Below are 27,536 nucleotides of genomic sequence, written 5' to 3' on the forward strand. Positions count from 1 at the left end.
TGTATTTGGAACTGGACTGTGAGGGACCGTTTGCTCTACAGGTGGTAAATCCTCTTCTACACGCTCTGCAACACCCAAATCACATGATACAAACTCAGCATTACTCGTCTTAAAAAGTACAAAAGCACATTAAGTGCACCAAGATTTATGACCATGTAGCATTGAACAGTGAAAGGTTCAGTTATCTAAATGTATTGTCCATATGCAATGCTAACCAGTGACTGGCAGATAAACAAAATGCTCCTTTGGCTGTTTGAAGCAGGATTTCACAAGACCGTTTTTCAAATATCATCATCAAAAAGCTTCAGCATTTATTCACCAGTTGTCGATGGGTTTCAATGCACGCACGCGTTAACCTTTAGTAGCCAGTCATGCCTTGGCGCCATCAAAACCTAGCTAGCTTAGCTTGATGTACACTTTCTAGGTTCTAAATCCGCACAGCAATTGACGTACAGCAGTGACCACAACAGGTTCCCGAAAATGAAATTAATTCGCTATGAAAGATGTGTCGAAATAGTAAAACACACACCACTTGAATACGACGACAACGCCACAACAATAACCCCATTCTCGACTGTTACATTGGGCTGACGCCACAGTACAGTAATCCATTGTATAAATTGTCTTGTAAATAAACTACCAGTGCTTTTTCAAAGTTCTCAATGTCTCGTTTTAAATGTCAAGGCCCTCGGAGGTCTACCAATGAAGTATGGAGCTACTGTGAGCCTCGTAAATGGTGTAAAACAGTGATTTATTTGCATGGCTAGGCCGATGCCTGAGGCACGGGATGGTCCGGAAAGCAGTGGCGGGAGAGCTGGTGGTGCTGGTCAGGAGTAAAAGCCTGTGTAGGATGAAGGTGGTGGCAGGTAAGTTGGCATCCAAGTGGATAGGCTCTGTGTACAGATGCAGAGATACAGGATTATGGTTGATAAGGTTTAGGCGATAGCGCTTGGTAAAGTTTAGAGTTTCTATGGAGAAGCAGCGAACAAACAACGCCAGCGTCCTCTCACATGTGGGCATTTGATCTGGGCAGTAATAATAAGAATAGTATTTAATTGGGGCAGCCATGGCCTACTGGTTAGCACTTCGGACCTGTAACCGGAGGGTTGCCGGTTCGAACCCCAACCATTAGGCACGGCTGAAGTGCCCTTGAGCAAGGCACCTAACTCCTCACTGCTCCCCGAGCGCTGCTGTTGATGCAGGCAGCTCACTGCGCCGGGATTAGTGTGTGCTTCACCTCACTGTGTGTACACTGTGTGCTGTGTGTGTTTCACTAATTCACGGATTGGGATAAATGCAGAGACCAAATTTCCCTCACGGGATCAAAAGACTATATATACTTACTTATACTTAGTAGTAATAGGAAACTCAATTTCAAGTATGAGACCTGTAGTATCATCATACATTACACTTCAGTGGAGTTTCTGGAATTCTATTATCCCAGCGCTTGAGGAAATGTCTGAGGAGATGGTGTTTATATGTTTATGATTTCATATGGCATTCAAATATGGAGGTTGCATGGTGTTGTTATATGGCCAACTGGTTAGAGAGCTGGATTGTAAATTATTTTCATTAATATGCATACATACTGTATATAGAGTATACTGTATGGCAGTGGTCCCCAAAAACGGCCCCCCAAAACATGTCCAAGGTAAATAGCATCTGCCCCGCATGGGAGTATGACATCGTCAAACTATAACCTCCGTAATTCCCCCATTCATTCTCTATAGCGAGTCTTAACAGTACACATGTAATACTCTTTTTGTCCACTGGTGGTTGTTTTGGCGCTGTTTCGCGTTTGCCATCGAAAACGGAATGAAATGTAGGCCTACTTGCAAACAATGTAAGAGGCCTATGCTGACTGTATCAGTGCTCAAAGTATTCTAAAAGTTTATCAATTAATTGCTAATAACTAACTAACTTCTATTCAAATCATATTTCTGGGACTTTCTGGGATAATTATTTATATTTTGTATCCACTCGTTCAAATGTTCATACAAATTCACAATTCACAAAGTTCTCATCAGGTGAGTGAAAGTGGTCATTTCAGATGTTTTTGCCAGCACTTCATTTCATTCACTTCATAGTTTGAGAACTTTAAATTATTTGTAGGATATTGCTTGTTCACAATTTGAGCTGTGTATGCAAAGAGTTCAGAGTTCACACATTTTGAATATTTCATTTGAGCTACATTTTACACTGATATGGCATGATGGAAATATAAACACAGCTAGCAATGATATTAAATTACAGTATGATTAAATGTAATGGAATATTCAACTAAGGTAGACTGTTCACAGCACTAAGCTATTTATGGTTACTGATATACTTCGAGTCTCTGGCCCTCTCTTAGAGCCAGGCATTTTGAGCTGGCCCTCGAAAGAAAAAGTTTGGGGACCACTGCTGTATGGTGTATGTGCATTAGTGTAGGAGTACCCTCCAGAATTATTGGCACCTCTGCTGAAGTTGACTAAAAAACGGTCTAAAAAATAATCTGTTGGAGATTAAAGGAAAAAGGAAAATCTCATAAAGAAATAAATATTTTTAATGAAAATACGTTGCTCACAATTATTGGCACCCCTGAAAAATCTTATATACAAAACCTAACAGAAGCATTTTCCTATCTCATTTCAATTTATTTAAGTTAATCAGAGTGTCTGTGAACTTTCAGAAGTAGTTCATGACTTTCTTTTTCACTATGGTATGCTAATAAAGTCACACAGAGGCTAAATCCTCTTCAACATCGGAAAGACAAGAGAATACACTAAATTTAAATAACAAGAAAGTGTGCTGACATTCGTAAGTCAGAGAATGGCTATGAAAACTAGGTACTTTGTTGAAAATGCCTATATTTACAGTTAATACAATGATTAAAAGGTTCTAATCATCTGGAAATGTGACAAACAATCTTGGACAAAGACCCATGGTTATTATGCCCCCACGTACAGTATGGAAGATGGTAAGATGGCAAAAATTCCATAGGAACCACTGTTGGATAGTTAAAGACAAAGGTATCATCTTCCCCACCAAGTCCCCCAAAAAATCTTCAAAACTGACCTCACTGCTAATAGATTATTTAGAAGGCATGCCAGGTAAAAGCCTGTCCAGTCATTTAATTACCAATGTAAATGGCATGGAGTTACTGAATGGTACAGTGACTTTGTCTGGAAGTGTGGTTTATTGTCAGATGAAATGAAAATTGTGCTCTTTGGCTAGAAACATGTTAGGTGTGTTTGGGATTACACAGAAGAATTACTATACTGAAAAGAACCCCATGCCTAATGAGAATTATGGTGGAGGCGCTGTGCTATTGTGGGGCTGTTTTTATTCCCAAAGGCCTTGGGAACCTAATTAAGGTGCATGGTATCATGAACACCAAGACAAACCTGAACATTTTCAAAAGAAATCTGTCAATCTCTGCCAAGACACTAAAAGTTAGTAATGATTGGATCATTCATCAGGTCAATGAACCAAAACAAACGTCAAAACAAATTTTGCTGAACACAAAAACAAGCTTCGGACATTTCCATATCAGTCCCCTGATCTAAACTCCATAGAAAAACAGTAGGGTGAGTCAAAGAGGAGAATGCACAAGTGTGGAATCTGGACGATCTAGGAAGATTTTGTAAAGACAAACGGTCTTACATCCCTTGCTTTGTATTCTCCAACTTTATGGGGTGTCACAGGAGAATATTACAAGGTGTTTTATTGTAATGAGGCTTAAGAAGGTATTACAAGCAGGGGTGCCAATAATTGTGAGCAACGTGTATTTGTTAAAAATATGTTTTTCTTTATGAGATTTTCCTTTTTCTCAAAATAAATTTGCTTTCCTTCAAGGTTGGATTTTTCCTATTTTTTTCATTGTGAGATTACAATAAATCACCAACAGATTATTTTTATACCGGTTTTTAGTCAACTTTAGCAGAGGTGCCAATCATTCTGGAGGGTACTGTATACTGTATATGCATTAAAGTGCATTCATTTGTGTTAATTGTGTGTGTGTGTGTGTGTGTGTGTATGAGAGAGATGTCTTAAAATGTCACAACTTGAGGGACATGTTTTACGTAAACCTGTCCTTGTGTTAACAGAGAGAGTGAGAGACGTATACACATGTACACACAGGAATACACACATGGAGGCAAATACACCCACCCACTCACTGACACACGTGTACACAGGCACACAGACATACACCTGCATGGCGGCAAAAACACAACACACACACACACAATCCCCTAGCCAGGCTGTGTGGAGCCAGCAGTGACTGAGTGGCAGTAAAACCTTACCCATAAGCGTGTTTGACACTTCCATTGAGGTGCTGCCAGAGGCTGTGAGCTGCGCTCCATACTTCATCCCCTTACTGCAATGTCAGCCCGTTCAGGTAGGCACTTTTTAAATTGCCCCTCATGCTCGATTTACACACTGTTTTCTCCCAATGAAATGGCCACACATTAAGGCCGCCACGGACGCCACATTCAATAATGAACGGCCGGCGTGTATCCCATCACCGGCCGCTGTGCTTCTCTATAGTGGTGCATTGTCTGCTTTTCTGTTGTTTTGCAGGGACATTAATGTATTTTGGTGTGAGATATTATAGAGATTGTGTGTGTGTTTGTGTGTGTATGTATGAAAGGGAGACACTGAGAGAAAGGGCACACCAAGTGATTTAGTGAGATATTTAATGTGTATGCTTGGGTTTACCTGTACTTGTATTTTTATTGAAAGAGACTGCACTTGTCTGCTACTGTGTGTGTCTGTGCCAAGACAGAGAAAGAGAGAGAGCGAGAGAGAGCAAGCATATTTTGTTTTTCACAATGGATTTAGTGAGATATTTAATGTATGCTTGGGTTTACCTGTACTTGTTTTTTTTATTGAAAGAGACTGCACTTGTCTGCTACTGTGTGTGTCTGTGCCAAGAGAGAGAGAGAGAGAGAGAGAGAGAAAGAGAGAACAAGCATATTTTGTTTTTCACAATGGACCTTATCCAGATAGTGTGAGTAATATTGCTGTGAGACCTTTAATCAATCTCCCATATTATCGAGGCTGAACCAATTTCATGATACTTGGTAGCATTTGTTCATCGGCACAGTAAAAGTTCATCTGGCTAAGTGATCTGCTTCACATCTAGCAGGTCATTTTGGTATGAGGGCTGCTTCTCGATGACCCAAACTCTCCTGCAGCAGATTGCCATGCCACTACCTATTTATTCTGAGATGCTTAAAACTCTTCAGAATGCAAATGGGATACATGTAGAGTAACAAAACACATAAAACCCATCTGAATGCTGTAATTGCAACTTGGAAAACAAGCATCGCTGTAATGAGGTACTTTGAGAGAGAAAAAGTGAAAGCAACACAGCTCCCACACAAGCAATAAGTGCCATTTACACTTGTAACCTCTCGTCTGTCTGGGACGTATAAATATGAGCTTAAAGAAAAATACAATCTCAATTTAAGAACCAATTTACCTTCTGTTGCTGTTTTTGCCCCTTGTCTGTGTGAGAAGTGTGTGACATTCTGAGACAGAAATGAGTATGCGTGTCAGGACCGCTGCTAGCCATAGGAGTACCCTCTTCGGAGTTGGTGCCCCAATCTATCAACCAGTCAATCAATCAAGCCTTTATGTTATCATCATATGAAAAAAAAACACAGGGCGAGAGGAGTGTATAGAGTGGAGATCTTGGTTTAACAGTGTAGTAGTCTGGAAAGTGGATGATCTATCTATCTGAAATTATGTTTATGGTATTATTTCTTTGGCGGGGACACTACCACTGTGCCACCACAGTCATAGCTAGACCAAACCTCTACTCATTGGTTGTTCAGTTTGTACACAAACAGGGGCAGAAGTAGTTCCGTTTCTTCCATGATAATCTGTAAATTGGACATATACGATGACATACTATGTTTTAAGATTTATTGGCATAATTGGTATTGCAAATGTCTACAGCCTTTTTCTTGAAAATAGTTAATCTTTTTTTCTAATTATGTTCTTACAATTGAAGTTTCATTGAAAACTAGATGTACCGCAGAGCGGTACAAAATATGAACAGTCCAGCACATGTTTTCCACAAAAATAAGTCACGCTGAAAGGCATATATGATTCTAACTGTCTTACTGAATTGCATTATGCACACTCAATTCTCACTGGTATCTGCTAGACAACAAGGACCAAAACATGATTAGTTCATAGATTTCACATGTAAAATACATTTTATACAATCTCACCCCCATCTTGCCTGTTCATAATTCTGAGAAATTCTTGAATTGTGTGCATGTGTGCGTGTACATGTTTATGTTTATGTGTGTGTGTGTGGGTGTGTGTGTGTGTGTGTGTGCGTGCATGTGCATGTGCTTGTGTGTTTGCCTGTTTATGTGCCTGTGTGTGTGCATGTGCATGCATGCGTATATATGTCTACTGTGTGAGTATGTGTCATACGTAGGATTACTGTGAATGTATGTGTGTGCGTGTGTATCTGTTTATGCACATGTGTGCATATGGAATGGGTTTACATGACCCCAGGAGGCAAACATACGCAAAAAATTGGTCATCCTAGGCCCTACGGTTCTCAAGATATTCACAGAAAACTGTGTCTGCCCTACCCTCCTTTCGGGGGGTCCAGTCCAGCGGGGGGGCTACAGATCAAAACGAAAAACGATGGTTCCATGCTATCCATGTGGGGTTCCATGCCCACCAAGTTTCGTGTACCCCGGTCTTTCAATGTCCCGGGAATCCTTGTTGGTGTACGGTCACTAAATGTACACATAAATTATTTTATTGTAAGGCTCCCCATGAACGAAAGTCCACGAAACTTGGCATGCATTCGGAGGGTGTCATAATGATCCTACACTTTCAATTTCGTGCAGTTTTGACCATGTCAGCCAGAGATATTGTGATGAAAACACCTAATGTTTTGCTTTTTAATTTTTAACTAGGTGGCGCTATACATGAAATAAGTGGTAATGGGATAGGTTGACATGCCCCCTTAAGACCAACATACAAAAAAAAGGTGGACCTCCTAGGCCCTACGGTTCTCGAGATATTCACAGAAAACTGTCTCCGGCCACCTACAGGCCAGTTGGTGTATAGTAACATAAATTAATTTATTGTGTGGCCCCCCATGAACGGAATTCCACGAAACTTGGCGTGCATTCAGAGGGTGTCATAATGATCCTACACTTCCAATTTCGTGCAGTTTTGACTATGTTAGGTCACAGATACCTGCGATTACAACACCTCATTTTTACTTTTTTTGTGTTTAACTAGGTGGCGCTATACATGAAATGAGTGGTTATGGAATGGGTTGACATGGCCCTTTGAGATCAACATACAAAAAAAAATGGTCCTCCTAAACCCTACGGTTCTCGAGATATTCACAGAAAACTGTGTCTGCCCTACCCTCCTTTCGGTGGTCCAGTCCAGCGGGGGGGCTACAGATCAAAACGAAGGTTCCATGCTATCCATGTGGGGTTACATGCCCACCAAGTTTCGTGTACCCCTGTCTTACAGTGTCCCGGGAATCCTTGACGTAAATTTGGACATGCGAAAAAGGAAAAAAAAATAAAAATCTGACTAAACCTATACAGTATGACCGCCGCTTTACTGCGCGGCGGTCATAATAATGTTGAATCAGCCTCTACACTACTATTAGGGCTCCAACTCATTACATAAAAGGTTTAATGTGTGTGTGTGTGTGTGTGTGTGTGTGTGTGTGTGTGTTGTGTTTATATTATATGTATTCAAATTACCAGTATCTTTGCCTGGAGTAATACACATTTTGTGTTTGTGTTTAGGGTTCTCATAAGCAAACATGCCTTTTTCTTTCTGTGTATGTGTGTATCTCTGTATGTCTTGGTCTGTGTCTTGTGTTTATGGTTTGTAGTTTTTGTGTGTGTGAGAGAGAGAGAGTGTGTGTATGTGAGAGAGAGATAGGGAGAGTGAGATGCTTAGAGAGATGCCTAGTGTGTGTGTGTGTGAGAGAGAGAGAGAGAGAGAGACAGCAAGAGCTGCTTAGAGAGAGACAGAGTGAGATAGCTTAGGGACACTGGATCATTAATTGATAGGCTGTGCTGTGCTGGAGGCCTGCCAGGCATGTCGATCCTGTAGATAAAGGCAATGAGTGGCAAGCTCCTCCGGTCCCGGACCCACATAGCCATAAAGAAAGCAATGAAGACTAATGGCGTTATGATTGGCTTGGGAGACAGTGTACAAATGAGAGGTCAGACACACACACACACAAATACACACGCAATAGCGGTGAGGGTGACTGAGGGGAACGGGGGGGGGGGGGGTGTGGGGTGTTAAACATGCAGAGGATGCTTTGACATTTGATAGTGGTTGGTGAATGTGTGAGGGGGAGGTAGAAGTGATGAAGCACACAAGTTAACACACCCACACACACCCAATGTTTTGGTGATTAGAGTCCAACTGTCTACCTAGCAGGCAAGTAAGTCAGGCGGTTGGCTTCCTGACCTCCCCGTGCATGTCTTCGGACATTGGGTAAGACAGATTCCAGCTAATACCATGGAAAAGGACATGGCAGACACCAGCTGGCATCATAAAGATAAAGTTGAAAGTTGTAACTCAGTCTGACATTTAGTATAGCCTAGCATAATTCATTGAGGTGGGCAGAACCAATTAGCCAATAGCTCCCAAAAGTGACAAAAGAACTCCAACATTTACATGTTGTGACTTGTATAGTTACAACATATAAGCTACAAATAATAATGTAAAATGAGACAAAGCTATTTTCTTAGCATATTTTGTAACTATGTTCTCATTCAGGCAAAGCACTGCTACTTGGGTGTAGTGATTGGCACACAGCACCGGAAAAGCTCCGGTGTTACTTCTGCAAATCCCAAGTAGCAGTGCTTTGCCTGACAGCGTAGCTCCAAGCATGTACAGCTTAAGAAAATCTCTGCCTCTCAGTTTACATTGAAATGTGTACATATTGTAATTATACTAGGCCCAACTTGTAATAGGACAATGTTGTATCTTTTGTCACTTTTGGGAGAGTTTTTAGGCTTTTAGACTAGTTAGTCTAGTTTTAGACTTTTAGTCTAGTTTTAGGCTGCCCACCTCAATGATCTGATCTAAGCTAGGGTAACGGTGGGTGTGTCAGACTGAGGTATTGCACACACTGAGACTGGAATGTATAGAAGGGTATGTATAATCTTATCTAACTGTGGAGGAGATGGTAAACAAGCTAATTTCTCAAAATGTTGGTGTGTTCCTTTACTGGAGTCTTGGGAGTGACATAGAATAGCCTGCAGTGCTTCTCATAACTTGTTCTGATAACTAGTGCTGATTTTCAGTGGTAATGTGATTTTTTTATGTTGGCAATTGGTGGTACTATATTAGAAAAACAAAATATTTCAGAGATTGATTTCAGCTCTATTAAGTTGAAGTGGCTCTTGTCTACATTCATGTCTTTTTTTCATTAGTAATACCGATCACAAAATCTGATATTTCTCCTCAATTGCGGAAGTTGTAGACCAACCCAGAATCCATTAAAACACTTTGACTTAGCTGCTTCCCAAGTACATTTTGTCTGCCAGATAAAATCACTGCAATATGTGACATGGAAAAAGCAGTACCAGCTCCCATCGTCTGCTGAATGCAGGGTTCCCACGGGTCATGGAAGTTCTGGAATATCATGGAAATTTGATAGTCTATTCCAGACATGGAAAGTAATTTTATCATTTGTGGGGCAAGGTCATGGAATATCAGGGAATTTTGTAGCAACGGGTTAAAATGTACTTAATGTACCAAAATACATTAATGCAAATGTATGTCCTTATAACTTTGCTTATTCAATGCCCATTTATTCAGCTCCAAAAAAAAGTCTAAGATTCTTGAATGCTACGCAGCTACTCTTAAATCTTTAGTCGGTATATTGTAGGCCTACGATTCATTCTAAGTAGGTCATGGAAATTCAGGATTTTTGTCAGGGAAAGTCGGGGAAAAGTCATGGAATTTTACATCTGACTTAGAGTGGGAACCTTGTGAATGACATGGTTGACATGTCACATATCAAGAGTCTTGATGAGACAAGAGCTCTTAGTTGTGGATTTTCTAGGTCACAACAATTCCACCAACTAGTTTCCATAATCTTCCATTACCATCATGAAAACAAGAATCTTCATCATAAAACATTTATCTAAAGGTCTCTGATGTTGGTGAAGAAGGCTTTCCAAAATGAAATCTGTTTATTAAAAGCATATATACAGTATGTTATTCTCACCGACACAAAAGCATGTGGCTAGAGTCATGGGCCTGCCTGTCAGTCTCAGTATCACTCTGGCAGTCTGCAGTTGAGGTGGACAAACAACTCCTCTGCAGGATAAATGTTTTTTATTCAGTCATTCAAACATTATTGGGGTAAGTGTTAGCCTGGAGATCCAGACCCTGGTAATCATTGGCGGAGCGAGGGGGTGGCTTCGGGGGCTCAGATCACGAAGATGATGGATTATGGAAACTCAAGCCCCGAATCTTTTTTCAAAAGCCCCCGAATCTTTTTTTTTTGTAGTGTTTTCAATCTCCAACGATTCTAATTTCTAATTTAACTTCCCGTCGGTTTCTCTATAAATGTTACAAAATGTAGGCTACTATTACTTAGCAAATATCCCTTATTTTCAAAGCCCAATATTGACAGATAATCTGATTTCCCACACGATGAGTTTAGGCAATACCAGAGCCGAGATGTAGGCTAATGGTTTACGTCAGGAAAGTTCAGAGCGGTGCAGTCAGTTTAAACAGCAAGCCGGTAAGAAAAACTATTGTCAAGACATTAGGCAATTATGCTACTGTACCCCGGAATACAAAAATAAACTTCAGAAAGACAGAAAGTTTGTTGTAGGCTACTGTATTCATAGAGTCTCAATGACCTAATCAGTAGATGTACCTGTTGTCAGTTGAGTTCGTTCAATTCATTTAGGCAAATATGAAATGGAGATGTAACGTGGCTACCGGCGGGATTTTGAACTTGCATGTTTCATGTATTTTAGAGCAAAAAATACCATGGGATTGTGTTCTCCATTTGAGGGACGTAATCAATTGCGGACGTGCACAGACAGCTCAGACACAGAGCGCATATAGGCCTAGGTTAGGCTACTTTCACTTTCTAGAGTGCGCATTCATTACGTAAAAGATGCTTCATACTAAAACAATGATATAGTAGGCCGACATAGTAGGCCTAGGTTAGGCTACTTTCACTTTCTAGAGTGCACATTCATTACGTAAAAGATGCGAAAACAATGATCAAACATTATCAAATGTATCATGACGTGTTGTCACAATGACTTACTCCAATTAGAAAATCGAAACCAAAATCATGTAGGCTAGGCCTAAGTGTAAGTGTTCTCTCATTGACGCCTAGGCCTATAAGGAAGATGTGATTTCAGTTTGTAAAATGTACCCCCCCCCCCCCCCCCAACTCCCCCCAACTGAATAAGTCCCCCTATGTGAAGCACTGAAGGGGGGAATTCCCCGCCATTTTGAAAAATGAATGTTAAGCCCTGGATTAAACTTAGCTTCATGTGTTCCACTGAACATTATAATAAGTGGGTTCACAATGTGTGGGGCTGTGCTAAACCTGACCATAAGGCTACTTTGGCCAGAGTTCAAAGTAAAAATGTATTGAGACAAGGTAGCACCCCATCAGGGTTATCTCAGCATAGTATAGGCCCACTAGCCTATAATATACAAACCATAACTCATAAAAACGCTTAATTAACTAAGTGCATGCTGATCAGATAGGCTATGCCTATAGACCCCTCTCGAAAGACCCAAAGTGCCTGTCAGATATACCTTGAGTATCACATTTTTAAAGTCTCAATGTGTCCATTAGTTTACACAGAATTAACTAGAAGTAATTATCTAAGGGGTTATTTTTCAAAATGTTCTGCCGGGGGGGCATGCCCCCGGACCCTACAGCCTCCTTAGCCAGTGTGACACTGGGCTAAGCCCCCAATGTTTCAAATGTCTGGCTCCGCCCCTGCTGGTAATCTAGAAAGATTAAGGGTCTGGACACAAATAATGTAATGGCCCAACTCGAGGGGCAGCACCAAGTGTGCATTTGAAAATCTCACTGCACGCAATTGGATACGACAAATGTTTACTGACTGATTCCGGACTTCGACGCAATTGGATAACACTACAACTGTCATCTGTTTAGCTCGCTTCTGGCCCGCCTATATCAGATACACCGATGTGATTGGCTCCCCGTGATACAAGTGGCAAAAGTAACGTGCATCATTACTCATTGCCAGAATGTCTCGCAGAGACAATTCAAATTGTGCTCTTGCGAGAACTCGTTAAGTGTTGCTTTTTCCAGGTTTTCGATGATAACCCATTGTCAGTCAATAGTGAAAGTAATTAAATGTGTATAACTATTTTGTGATTGACTGACACCACAGTGAAGCTACTTTTACTTTGCCTATGAGTTCAAATAATAGACAAGTGCAAATGTGTGTAGGCTATACTCTATATAACTGTTCCATACGGTCAGATTCCTTCAAAAATGTGCCGCTGACTATCAAAATACCGAAGTGCTGTTTGAAGTTGCGCTGCTTGCTGTTAAAGGAAATGACAGATGTCATTATCATGATGTTACGCCCAAAACACACCCATGACTGATTAAGAAACTTAGAAACTCCTTGTTGCGCCATCCGCCTGACGCTAGCCCCCCCACTGGCCCCTGCAGTAAAATTGGTCCAGAACAGCCACTGTGATAAAATAACAGAAAAGAGCAGGAAAGGAAAGGAAAGGAAAAAGAGATACAATTAAGATAGATAGATAGACGAGATTGCACCACTCCAAACACAGGGCTGCTGTCTGTTCTTCTGTGTCCAGTGCATCGTTAAGCTCAGCGTTCCGAGTGCCTGCAGATGAGACTAAAGTGGAGGAGACGGCAGTGAGAGTGGTGCTCCGGCGTCTCAGCTCTGTGGTGAGAGACGGGCGGAAACGGCATAGCACAGCCTGCCTGCGGCGTTTCTGTCTCTGTCACATTAGTGCATCTCTGCTGCATCACCATCTCCAAACGTGAGCTGGCGCCGAACACAGTTTTATGGAAACTGACCCAATTGCAGAGGCGCGGGCCTCTAGAGCAAAGTGGAGGCACTTTTCATGGCCTTTTTATTTATGTTGCACAGCCTCCTCATGTGATGCAATTACTACGCCCTAAATCCTTGTTACACATCTCTCTGTATAACCATTAAGTTATTTAATTGCAATCTACACTGATGGATTCTTAACAAGCTGTACAACAGCAAAGATCACATGATCCATGAGGATAAGATGCCATTCAGGCTACTGATGGGGGGGTATAACTAATTTATGTATATGGCTCAGTTTTAAAATTAAAGGATGTATGAAATGAGAATCTGATCACAGTAGAAAAGCAAACTCTCAACACCCCTTCAATCAAACTGGAGCAGGCTTAATGATCTAGGAATTCCATCAGGACTTAATGCCTTTCTGCGACCATCCACTCATTCCCTGCCCATCAAACCCCTGCCTCCTCTTACACCAGCATATTTAATTTCCCACTATTTTAATCTATGATTAAGTGATTGCTTTCCCAACTGAATCTGATGTTAACATTGTAACATCTAAACCAAGGAATCGGATCTATTAGGTCCCGCTATTGTCGGCCAACCGAATTTATTCAAACAGGAGACTGCAAAGAGGCAGGGAGAGGGAGGGAGGGAGGGAGGGAGAGAGAAATATGAAAGAATGCGAGTGCGCCGACTTTGGATGTTAAATCTGGTCTATCAGAGCGTGGTGCTAAGTGCAGGGGTGAGAGACGCCGTCTGCACACTCAAGGTTAAATGCAGATAAGGGGAGGGATGGGCCCTCATGAACACTGGGAGCGAGAGTAGTCCATCTGTATTGTGGAAACAAACTTAACATGGTGGAAATTCACCTCTCACTGCACTTTCTTCTCACAGTGTACTTGCCTTCAGGCTAGGATGACCTCACATATCATGCAGTGGAGAGGACCTGAAGCCATCCGTCACTGAAATAAAAAAATAAAAATCTAAATATACAGTATGAAGCAAACAAGAAGCTGGTTAGGTGAAACGAAGAAGGTCATAGACACTACATTTACCATCACTGTTGCTGAAGGGAATGCGGGCATTTTGATGTCAATTTTGATGTCAATCAAACATTGACGTCAAAATTACGTCAAAAAACAGGTCTAGAATGAAAGTTGTATTGACATCAATGTATTGATATCAATATGACATCAAGCCAAAATTATATCAAAAACTTTAGTGACAACAAATCAGTATCAATTATTTTTATTTCTTTATAAACATCACAAATGTCACAATACAAAATTGAGTCTTCTGTCAATGATTCAAGAATGTGTCACATACAGACATATTGTTGTAAAATACATAGAGAAATGCCATTTAGCTGCTCAACTTTCCTGTGCAGAGGTGTAAAGGATAAAGATTAAAAAAAAAATTACAAAAAATAATTTAACAAATAGAGAGAAGGGTGGTCATGTCCATTCATTTTATAGGGGCCTAGATATGGAACAAAGTGCAAAACTGGTGAAACTATGGGTCTTGTAAACTCATTTTTTGTATCCACATGGCCTCAATCATTATTTTGTCTGCAAATACAATACTTCATTAATGTTGATGTGATATTTAAGGGTCTCTGCAACAAATGCATTTCAAGATAAAATAAGGTTAAAACAAGGTATGACTGCATTTTTTCATTTCATTTTCATAGGACTGAAATGGTATTTTGAGTAGCTAATAGGAACATGACAATGAATATGGGAATAGTTCCATTTGTAATAATTTCATGTATAAAGCGCCAATGATGTACCATGTTTCATTCATAAATACACTTACTTGATTCCACTGTATACCTATGTGTTTTCATTCTTGTCCCTGTGGTGAAACAATGATTTTGACTCTATTTACTTATCTATGGTACAACATTGGCACCTTGTACACTAAATGCCCATACTACATTCATATAGATGTTCAACTGCCTGCTAGCGATCCCACATAGCATTTTAATCCAATGAAAATGACCGAAAAACACAACCTTCCTTTGTTCTTCAAGCCCATTATATGTGGAGAGCTCAAATATTGGCACAACATTAATAACACATAGTACGTAAATATGTGGGTACGTTGATACCCTTAATGACACTGTTTTTTGCACTTTTTCCCAAATCTAGGAGAAACCTTGTAGAAAATGAGTATGCCATACAAACTTAATCATATGAAGACATTTCTGAACAGAAATATTTTACAGGCCTTGGTTTTGGGATCCATTCTTGATATAGACCGGGTTTGAACAAAACCTGTGAAAGTGCAGCAACAACCTTATCTGATTTGACACAGAATGACCCAGGGGGTAAAAAATCCAGTCTGTGTAAGTGCAGTACAAGTCCATGTAATGCAGTTTATGTGTTCAGGATGTGGATGGCTTGAGGAAAGAAACTCCTTCTCAGTTTGTTTTAGCCATGTGGGAACAGAGATTTCTGCTTGATCTCAGTGGTTTAAACAGTCCATGGTCACGGTGAGAAATGTCCTTTAAAATATTTTGGGCCCTCGTCCATACTCTTCTGGTATAGATGTCCTGCAGGGTAGGGAGAGGTGCTCTGATGGTACCTTCAGCAATACAAATCAACTGTCTGTAAAAGAGAAAGAAAGCATATATTACAATTGCCCCTCGGCATTGTGCAGTGTTCTAATAGCCCTTGGACTTCACCACTACATATGGTTCAGAAACCTGGCAGTTGCTGGCGTCCATGCGGTGACTACCGTCGCTTGAATGAGGCCACTACACCTGACTGCTACCCTGTTCCCCATATTCCTCCGCATGCCATTTGGATTAAAAAACACCGCCCAGACGTTCCAGCGACTCATGGACAGTGTTCTGCGTGACTTGCTGTTAGTTTTTGTGTACTTGGACGACATCCTCGTAGCTAGTACTTCCAAAGTTGAACACCTGGCGCACCTCAGGGTTCTGTTTCAGCGTCTGGACGATCACGGACTGATCCTCAATACAGCGAAGTGCCATTTCGGTTTGTCTGCCATTGACTTCCTTGGCCACCATGTCACGACCGAGGGGGCGGCTCTGATAGCAGCTAAGGTGGAGGCCATTGGCCAGCAACCAGCCACGGTCAGGGCCCTACAGGAATTTTTAGGCATGGTGACTTTCTACCACCGCTTCGTTCCACGTGCAGCTCACCTCATGCGTCCCCTCTACGAGCGCTTAAGGGTAAGGCTGCTAAACACACCATCGACTGGACAGGGGAAAGGACTCAGGCGTTCATGGACACCAAAGCGGCCTTGGCCAATGCCACCATGCTTGCCCATCCATCCTCAGATGCACCTATCGCCATCACAACTGACGCCTCTGACTATGCGGTAGGTGCCGTCCACGAGCAGCCGGTTGATGGTGCTTGGCAGCCGCTGGCCTTTTTCAGCCAGCAGTTGCGTCCAACGGAGAGGAAGTACAGCATGTTTGACCGGGAACTGCTAGGCCTTTTCCTGGCCATACGACACTTCTGTTTCCTGCTGGAAGGCCGATCATTCACTGCCTTTGTGGACCACAAGCCTTTAACCTTTGCCATGGCCAAGGTTTCGGAGCCATGGTCTGCCCGGCAGCAGCGTCAGCTTTCTTTTATTTCAGAGTTCACAACGGATATTCGTCATGATGCAGGAAAGGACAATCATGTGGCAGACTGTCTTTCTCGTCATTTTGCGGGAGCAGTGCATCTTTGGAGTGGATTATGCACGTATGGCGGCGGACCAGGTCCATGACGCTGACGTTCAGGCGTACAGGACTGCCATCAGTGGACTGCGTTTGGCGGACGTTCCTTTCAGCAGCGCGGGTGTCTCTCTGCTGTGTGATGTTTCCACAGGTCAGGCCCGACCCATTGTCCCTAGCAGTTGGTGCAAGCAGGTCTTTGATGCTGTTCATGGCCTTTCTCACCCCGGCAGGAGAGTGTCACAGAAGCTGGTGGCCTCAAAAAGGATGTCCGTGACTGGGCTGCCGCCTGCCTTGAATGTCAGCGGGCCAAGGTGCACCGTCACTCCATAGCCCCTCTGGAAACTTTTCACGTCCCTGAGAAACGTTTCGACCACGTGCATGTGGACCTAGTGGGACCTTTGCCGCCCTCCCACGGTTTCACTTACCTGCTCACCGTGGTTGACCGCACCACTCATTGGCCTGAGGCCATTCGACTGCAGATGTCGCGCGGGCATTCCTAGGCATGTGGGTCGCCCGTTTCTGCGTCCCTTCTGACATCACAGCGGACCGCGGCTCGCAGTTCACATCAGAATTATGGATGGCTGTCGCCAACAGCCTTGGAGCGCGAGTGCACCGCACCACAGCCGCAAGCCAATGGACTGTGTGAGCGTTTTCACCGCTCACTGAAAGCCGCGTTGCGGGCGAGCCTCCGTGACGTCAGCTGGGTGGATCATTTGCCTTGGGTGATGTTAAGTCTGCGTGCTGCTCCCAAAGATGATCTCTTTTCATCCGTGGCCGAGCTGGTCTATGGACAGCCTCTGCAGGTGCCTGGTGATTTCTTGCCTGATGTTACCCACCCATGGTCTGCTGGTGAGCAGCGGCAGGCGCACCTCCATGGTGCCCAGGTTTTTGCGCCAGTGCCCACCTCTCAGCACGGCATGCCACGTTCACAGCTCTTGCCAGGATTGCAGGACGCAGCATATGTGTTTATTCGTCATGATGCTCACCGCAGCCCCTTGCGTCCACCCTATGATGGCCCGGGTGCTGGAAACGGGGGACAAATGTTTTGTCCTCGACATTGGGGGCAAGCGAGACCGGGTGTCAGTTGACCGCCTTAAACCCGCTCACTTGGACTTGGACTCTCCGGTGGTGGTTGCCCGGCCCCCACGGCTGGGCCGTCCCCCATCTACCACGCTTCCACAGTCAACGAACCCTGAACTTCCTGTTCCTGCGGCCCCAGTGCCTGATGACCAGAGCAAGTTTGGCCGAGCACTGCGCCCACCTCACCGGATGAACTTGTCTGTCTTTGTGAATTCTGGGGGGGCACGTGTAGGGGCACCACATTGTACATAATTCACAGCCAGCCATTACATGTTGTTCACTTGTATGATATTGTTGCAGTCACAGCCTGCGCTTTTATCTGTTGAGTTGTTGTGTACTGTTTACGGTGTTGTGTTCTGATGACGTTCAGAGGCGCGACTTGTGTGTATCTTTAAACTGACATGCGAGCTAAGTTTACGGTGATTAAAGTTTCCCCGTGTTCGGGCTTTAAAACCTATTCGCTGCGTCCGTGTCTCCCCATAGTGTCGACTCCTTTACAACAGCAGAGTTTGTACAGCTTACACATTCAGTCAGAGGCATGACAGAAAAGTGACGGTTGAAGTCACTGGTGACTGGAGTTGAAAAGGGGCAAAGATTCTAGAGTGCTACGCGAATTTGAATTTGATCAGGGGTGGGGGATGGGAATTGCTGTGTGTGAGCATGCGCTTATCAAATGGCGATAAGCATCCGTTAAAAACAATCGTGAAAATGATTACTGTTGGCATTTTAATCTGTTATATTGAAATGGCTACCAAACTGATTGGTAGAAGGGTCAAAACAATAGTAACATTAGCCTAGTGGGCTATTATTACTACTATTATGATTATTAACATTATTGGTTCTCATATGGTCTCAATTCAATGACGTCAATTCCATATAATTTTGACTCCTTTTTTTTTTTATATCAAATCAACATTGATTTAACATCAATCATATTGACCCAAGTTTTATAGACCAGTGATTACATGCCAGATTGATCCCTTGTTGGACCTCTTTACAACCACAAGCAAGCCATAGCTTGTAATGCTAAAATAGTATGAAATTATAGATGCTCAACATGGTGGTCAAAACCTTGACTAATTCTTGACATCAAATTGACATCACGGTGCCCACTGGTTGCCTATTATTATTAATATTCATACTAGAATACTGAACTCTAAAATTCTGACGCTGAAGACATATGAACATTGAGAAAACACATAAGCACTGAACAAGTTACTATAGCCAACTGCACGATCTGATATCACCATATTGGTTTGGGTCCTCCTGGGCCATTATATGAAAGTCAGTCCAGGACCATCTTTGCAATTCACCTGTTACTAAGCCCCTCCCCCAATGTTACTAAGCCAGGGCTCTCAAGTTTTGAGGACAGGCAAGAGTGACATTCCCCGTCGACAATTCCCCCCCTGTCCGGGGGTTAAAGGGGTGGCTGGTCAGACGGGTTGCGAGAATGGGGGTGTTTCATTAATAATACTACAACTTTTTGTTGCTGTTTAATAATATGCCTTCAGATGTTCCAGAGGTTGTTTCGTCCACCGCTCACGGCCCTCGAACCCGCCACCTCAACACACCGGCATGGGAGTCGAGCGCTCTAACCACTGAGCTAAAAGCCCAAGCTTCCAACTCAGCGGTTAGAGCCGTTCTTAAGGTTAGGGGTGTGAGGATTTACACACGCAACTAGCATCACCAGCTAGCATACACCAGCCCCAGGTCGGTCAACAGTTGATCCAATATTAGTTGTGCAGAAATATAGCCCATCTTATACACACCAATTGAATTGAAATAGAAATTGTAAAGATTTGTATTTTTTGTAATTATTCAATATTTAGTGTAGTTATATCAGAACCTGAAGTAGCCTACAATCCAAATGCAAGCATGAAACTTTAGAGTTTTACCTTTCATTTGAGGCCAAGATTATGCTTATAAGGGGTTCATATGCAGTAGGCATTTGATTGCCAGTAGCCTACTGTATGCATTTTGGATAACCCAAAGTCCTATGGGGAGTTTTCATAGGGCATTTTACAAAATGCATGATCTTGGCAATAACTTGGCAAATAATGGTCTAAAGTACTCATGTTGTCATTCTATATTGATCTACTTTTGCACACAGCATGACAAGACCTAATGCTAGGACTCAAGTCATATCAAGTCAAGACCTAGAGGGCTGAAATGTGGTCAGTTCAAAGATGCTTGTTAGTAGAAAAATAAAATAATAATCTAGCCTTTGTAACTTTGTGTCAGTAGGCTACATCACACAGTTATTCTAATTGTTTTCCAACAGTGTCTCAGCTTTACAAAAGAGAGCAGGCATTTGATTATTGGTTACAGTATGTAGGAGCAATGTCCTCCTAAGTCAAAATGGGGCAAAAGTATAATTTATAATTGCTCAGATTTGCAAAAGAAAAGATTTGACACATGGCACTGACAATTCAATAATGGGCTTTTTCCCCACCTCTGAGCATCCACTAACCTGGACCTTTTAGGGGGCTTTCCTCTTAGGGTGAATGAGAGGATGCTTAATTGCTTTTTACCTGACATTTTTGAATACAGATGCAATGATTAATGCATCCATGGCCAGGATATACTTATACGATGATTTTAAAAGTGACCTATAACAATAGGCTATGCAATACACTTTATTTTGTTTAGTGCTAATAAAATGATTAAGCCTATTTGGAGTTAGAGATGTTTAGAATGTGACAATATGTCAGTCATCGTGTGAACGAAAGTAGGCTATGACTAGGCATAGGCTGAGCAAGTGTTGTCAATGAACAGGCTGTGAAACTGTTGGCTAAGTTACAGACAGTCATGAACAACTGATGCTAATTGTCTGGGAAACATTCTCTAGCAGTCACGTTGTCATTGTTTGTGTCAAACAAGTTGTGGATTTGTTGTAACATTAAAAGATGACTTACTCTGTGCTGAAACCATGAACTGATGCTCGAAGCTTCAAGGTGAAAGAAACAGGTTCGCGTTCAATAATTCACGTTCAACAATTCCAGGATACGCGTTTTTTCATTGGTTGTTGCGTTAAATCTTACCCAGATACAATAGTGCTATTTTCTGATTGGCTATTGTGTAGCCCCTCTCGTTATTTTTGATTGGCTGATAAGTGACAGGCTCAACTCCAGGGGAGACGCGCTTGATTCCTGCCGGGTGAGAGCGGCGCGGCCAGAGACATTTTGGGCGCTGAGGCAGCATACTAAATATATAAATAGTTTTTCTGCGTGAGAAATACAATGTGTGGCGGGAGAGCGTGACAAAAGACTGAAATGAGTGACTGTCACGCTCAATGCATGACACTTGAGAGCCCTGCTAAGCCCTGCCCCCATTGTTACCTTGAGAAACTTGTAGGCCTACAAAACAAGGGGGCAGGCGAATTCCCGGAAGTAGAAGAATCGACGTAGGCTGGAGGGACCACCTCTCTGCTAACTCCCATAGAAGCCCATTCATTCTAGGATTTTTTTGAAATACCATAACTTCATATAACATATATCCTGTGCCGATATTGTAGCTTCTGTGTAATCCACATAAACACTACAAAGGCAAAACAGACTCCACTACCTCGTCCGTAACGTTGGTTACCCGTAAGAAGAATGGTTAGCTTGTTCGGTTGGAGGGAAGCTAGCTTTGACGTAATCTCTCTTTCGCGCCGTATGGAGATAACCGTATTGTTTGGATAAGATGCTCAGTCCACCTGTCTATGACGGTAACTCATAAGCAAAACCTAGCATACACGACCATATGTTAAGGTAAAGCATTACACAGAGGCAACCTAATAATAATAAAAAAGTAAACCTAATTTAAAAAAAAAAACGGCACTAATCATTTCAGAGGTTTTCGATGGATTGACCGTAGGTCGGAAAAATGGAAAGAAGATTAGCTTCAAGGCTATAACTTTTTCGTTTTGTTTTAGCATGAATGTTTTTGAAGATGATTGTGCATGGTAGCTTCAACATTAACACGACTTGGTGAGGATGATATTAATAATAATACATAAATAAATGTTTAACTTTGATGACTTTGAAGGCAAAGGAAGTGTGAGAAGAATTTCTGTGTATCATATGAGTTACAAGATTCAGTTCTATGGCTAACGTCACGAAGTTAAGTGTGAGTCTGCGCAGTACTGGGGGGACCAACTGAAAAATCGTTCTATTTGACTCAGTGCCCTCCCATTGAAAACGACGGAGTCTGTTCATCCATTTCTTTTACTGTCTATGGTACAAACAAACCAGACTTGATTAGAAATACATATGGAAAATGGCAGCTGACAGTATATCAAAGCAGGTTTTGAAGACGTTTTGGTCAATAAAGGATTTCATTTCCTCCAGAAGCAATCAGAAATCCGTCCGATTTTTACATGGATATTGATCACTACACGTTCCCGAGTACTGTCGATAGGAATAATAACGACCAAAGTCGGTGCTACCAAACTGGAGTAGCTGCAGCTAATGGCCAGTACTCCCATTGAGCTACAATGCTAGGTTTGGGGGCATTATCTAAACGTGCCTTTTTTGCCTCTTAACAGACTGAAAATGTCATTAAAATATCTATACCAGGGTTTCTCAAACTATATCAACAATATTCTGAAACGAAGGACCACTTAACCAATAAAAAAGAAATGCACGGACCACCTAGCTAAAAAGCTATTAGCCTACACAATAGGCCTACTCACTAAACCACCTTGCTTAATTGTCTTTGCACTTTGGTTATTGTGTCAGAGAACTCATATGATTTAAACTGGCATATCTTACATAGACAGTGTTGCAGAACTGTTTGGATTTAGATACAAGTTGGTTCAATATTGCAAACAACTCATCTATATTATATTTTACCATGTGTGCTCGCGGACCACTTGGGATAGCTTGCGGACCATGTCACCGCCATGACACTAAAAATGAGGACACTTGTGCCCAAAAGTTAGGACAAAGGTCCCAAAGTGAGGACACATACGGAATCAGAGTAACATATGGGGAATAACATTAGAAAATAAACCATTTCTATAGAAGGCACCTATTTATTATAACATAATTTATTATAATAACATTTGTTGTCATGCTAGTAAGAGAACTAGCAGCCTGAGCTTTTGGCTCGATTACTAGCATGCTTGACTCCCCTTGACACTCATCTGAGGTGCTGCGTGTATGTGGGTTTGAGTCCGGTCAAGTGCAGGGCTGAGCCACACGTTCATCTGAACAGAGGTTACACAGCAGGGTCAGGCGTATAGCTTGTTTAAAGGAACACCCTTGAGCCTGATGCGCTCTCATGTCTCATGTTTTAGGAATTGATGGAAACGTTTCACGCCGCTGTTTACCTGGGGGGTGATATAGAGCTGTGCAGATATTTCGGATTCCTCTGCTCTCCAAGTAAGACGTGAATTCCGCAGACACGAGCTGTGGACCACTGTCTGTGGTAATGGTCTGTGGGAGGCCCCATTGTTAAAAGAGTGAAGAAAGGATGGTAAGTCGATCGTGCTAGCAATTGAGCTAAAAGCCCAGGCTGCTAGCTCTCTCACTAGCACGACATACACAACATTGATACTGCTCAGCTATGAACCAGCTGCACTACTGGGCTACCCAGCATTCTCTCACACTAGGTAGGTTGATTAAGCTGCCACTCGACAGGCTCCGCCCCACTGCAATCCAGAACACCATACATATTCACACCTTTAGTGACCTGTCAACACAAGCGGATGAAGCAGTGGTTTGACAAGAAAAAGAGGGTCAGGGTGCCAGACATAGCTGTGGCAGACTGGGTGAGAGCTCGCCGACCACACAGGGAGAATAAAATGGCATCATTTTGGTCCAATTTGCACCAAGTTGTTCTCCGGGTGGGCCCACATATCTTCTTGATGATGGCACCTGCTGACATGCCACCTGCCTCCGGAAGGCCTGTGCCTCCTGCAGCATCAACCCAAGTGGCGGGGACATGCTTCACACCACACCCAGAGTCTGGCAGGAGGACTCTATACCAATGGCATCGGAGCAGCCCTCAGATGCTCCCTCATCATCACACCCAGTCCCCCCATCACCATCAGTACTGCCCCCATCTCTAGCCTCCCCACCACTCTTGGCATCACCCTCAGCTGTGGGCTCTCCTAGCCCAGTGCGCTCAAGGGCATGGCCTGATCCATTCAAGGACTTTGCTTCTACCCCTCATGTTTGAAACCACGGCAGAAAGAGTAAAATGTTATGCCCTTCCTGGACAATTCAATCTGTGTTTGTTTTGTAATGCCTGACTGCGTGTATGGTGTGCAGCTATTTTTGTTTACTAGTTTGATTTGGGTTTAGAGAGAGTTTGAAATTACTTTTTTGCTAAGCGACCTATCTTCAAAGGCACTATATAAAACTAAGTTATAACATGTAATGGCATCCTTACACCAGAAGACTTTGAAAAGATTTTTGAATGACTACAATCTCACATCTAAAGACAAGTCAAAGAGTTTTTTAGTCACAGACTGCAACTAGATTCCTTTACATTATTTCCCATCATGCACTAGATATCAACAGGAACTACTCATATCAAAGTCATATTTTTGTGTTTCTGCAGTATTGTTTCATGCGTGACATCTCTAACCAATAAAGAGTTGTTCTGTCACGTGGAATAGCCTACTAATAATTTATAAGAAACTAAATAACAAATAATCATATAGGCTACATCTGTAGCCTACTTTGCCCCTTCCTGTTTCGTGCTGGAGGGAGCTTACTATTTGCACTATTGCAATAATAGCAAATTTTTTTTGATAGTTTGATATTAATATAATGCCAAGACTAGAAAAAGACTGACTCTGACTGACTTAAACCCGCTAAGATTGGCACCTTATACTAAACGATCTAGTTGACGGGAGCATTATTTAATTCTGACTTTCCGAAATTTAATCTCTTAATCTCAAAAATGTTATGGTGTAATGCTGCCATTAGTCGAATGAACAACATTTCTGAGATACATAGCATAATATTTACCTCCTCTGGTTGTAAAATAGGAAGATCTCACCACATCTTATCTTCACTGCTAGTCACTGGTAAATTTCCTATACAAAGCTGTCAGTGAAGTAAATTCTCTTGAGAAAAACATAATGAAAAACATTAAATCATGGGCTAGTCAATATACAGTGGGCATCGCTTTCAAATGGCCACTTCAGTCGCGCATTACGAGGCGTGAAGCTGCGTGAAGCTTTAGTACCACTTTCAGCCACTGTGCGTCGCTCTGCCACTGTACATCGCTCTGTCAGTAGCCTGACTGCCGCCCCTTCTGAAAAAGCAGGAGGCTAGGCTACCTTTAAACGTACAGTAGAAGAAACATCATCAATACAATTCCTCCTCTATTTCTTTCTAGTTAGTAGACATACAGTAGGTTGTCACAGCAGCTACAAACGAGATGGTCATCCTGCCAGATAAACTAAACTAAAGAAGACATACAAAATTAATGTACACTCTTCAAAGACACACATACAATATGGAAACATAAATGACATTACATGCACATACCTCATTGGTCACATACTGTAACAGAAGGGAGTAAACCCTACTAGCTGTTAACTATGGCAAGCCGATTGAGCATTTATTCTGATATCTTGATATCAGGCATAATTGTCATGTACATGTAAGCCATTTTTGTCAACTAGTTAACTAGTGAGCCATGTTTCTGTGAACTAGTTAAAGGAACCATATGTAAGATTGTGGCCAAAACTGGTACTGCAATCACTTTCAAAATACTGAAGAGAGAGACCTGACTCGAGGTTGCCAACCCGGATGGCGAAACACTACTGACTTCGTGATTAGTAGATAGGTGGAGGGTGGCGCATCAGGCCAAAACACAACATGACAATTACAAAACACAACATCAACATCAGTTGAGGGCTGCAACTTCACTTTTTAAATGACAATATCCTGGCCGGACTACTGTTGTCAGTGATATAAGTATTTGAAATGAACATGATTTCTTAATGTCTAGTGACATATCAGGGCCATTTTATGATTAATTGAAATATTTTTCTTACATACGGTTCCTTTAACTAGTGAGAGCCAGAAATGTCCACTAGTTAACTAGTAAAGGCCAAAATGCATACCAGTCAGCTAGTTGAAGGCTTTTGGGTGTCACTAGTTAACTAGTGGCAGCCAAAAATGTGCACATGTTTACTAGTGAAGTATAAATGAATAAATGCTCAAGCGGCTGGCCAAATTACATATAAGTTAACAAGTGGGCATTTGACATTCAGTTGTCAGCTAGTAAACAATTTTGTACCTTACTAGTTGACTAGTAAAATATAGAAGTCTTTAAACTACTTAACTAGTGCACATTTCAATGTCCACTAGTTAACTAGTAAACATGCTGAGCATTACTAGTTAACTAGTAAGATATAAAACATATGAACTAGTTAACTAGAGAGAATTTGGGCCTTACTAGTTAACTAGTGGGCAGTTTGGCTGTCACTAGTTAACTAGTTCACACATAAATGGCTCACTAGTTAACTAGTGAACAGAAATGGCTTGCATGTATATGACAATTATGCCTGATATCAAGATATCTGAATAAATGCTCAATCGGCTTGCCATAGTTAACTTTCTTACAAACTTTCTTACTTAAATCTTAAATTTAAAGATTTTGCTGCATGAACTTCTCATGAGTGGTGTGACTGCCATTCCCAATGTCTCACTAATACAACTCCCCCTGGCAACAAATACCAAGTTCCCACTACATTTACCCTGGGTTAATGGGAAGTGTAATAATAAAAATAAATAAATGAGCACATATAAAATGTATTAAAATGTGCAAATACAAAATAAAAGAACACAAAACTATGTCAGTTACACAGTGTACACCAGGCTTTATGGCGGGCAGGTTGAAAGTAACATAATGAAAAGTAGAAATGATACAAAAATAGAGTTTTGTTTTTGGGGATGCAGACATGTGTATGTTGTGGGGTGTAGGAAGCGGGGAGAGAGGGCTATTTCAGTGGTAACCTGTGTTAGTATTTTATAATTTGCCAGTCCAAAAATCAATTTGGGCATTGTTCCAGAGTTTGTTTGAAATCCTGAGACTGAGGAGTACTTTAGGCAGTGAGTGATGATCGAGTACAACGGGCCAATTCTCAGATTGGGATACTTTCCAAAGCCAACCTAATGTAACCTAAATTCCCCTTCCCCTTTGCAGTGGTCTGATAATGTTTTTTTTTTTTCAATTCAGCAGTGCTTTTTCGTTTGATTAAAAGCCACTCCAAGCTACATTGCTGTCAATCTAATGTGGGGGTAACACAATGGTGTGTTTATACCTCTAATATTGGACTATCATTTCATTCTAGGTTTTAAAGTCTGCAGGGTCTTCCTTTCAGAGGAATACACACACACAGATACACTCACACACACACACTCAATTTCTATCGCACACTCCATTCAATCAGTACTGCTCTTAGTAGTCAAGGAGACACCACCATCATATTGCCGTTTGTGTGGACAAAATGGACTGTCCATGACTTTTACTGCAAACAATTTTACCTGAGATGGAAAGTGCCTTTCAAGGAGCAGGTTTATACCTGAAAAGTTGCCAGACAATTTGGTACAGAATTGCATCTGTGTCTGAGTGCAATCTTTCGTAAGTATGCCCTCTTCACTAAATTGCATCACACATATGGATGACTCAAGAGAGGACTACAGTGAAGGAAGAGATCTGTCACTCTGCCAGTCACCCCACTGGTATGACAGGTCCATGCA

The 27,536-nt window shown here is 42.0% G+C and overlaps 1 pseudogene; it reads left to right on the forward strand.

Moving 5' to 3' along the window:
* Positions 1-787: 787 nt before the first annotated feature.
* Positions 788-23,927, forward strand: LOC121720949 (annotated as a pseudogene).
* Positions 23,928-27,536: the final 3,609 nt, after the last annotated feature.

Source organism: Alosa sapidissima, chromosome 10, assembly GCF_018492685.1.
Source record: "Alosa sapidissima isolate fAloSap1 chromosome 10, fAloSap1.pri, whole genome shotgun sequence".
Lineage (NCBI taxonomy): Eukaryota > Metazoa > Chordata > Actinopteri > Clupeiformes > Clupeidae > Alosa > Alosa sapidissima.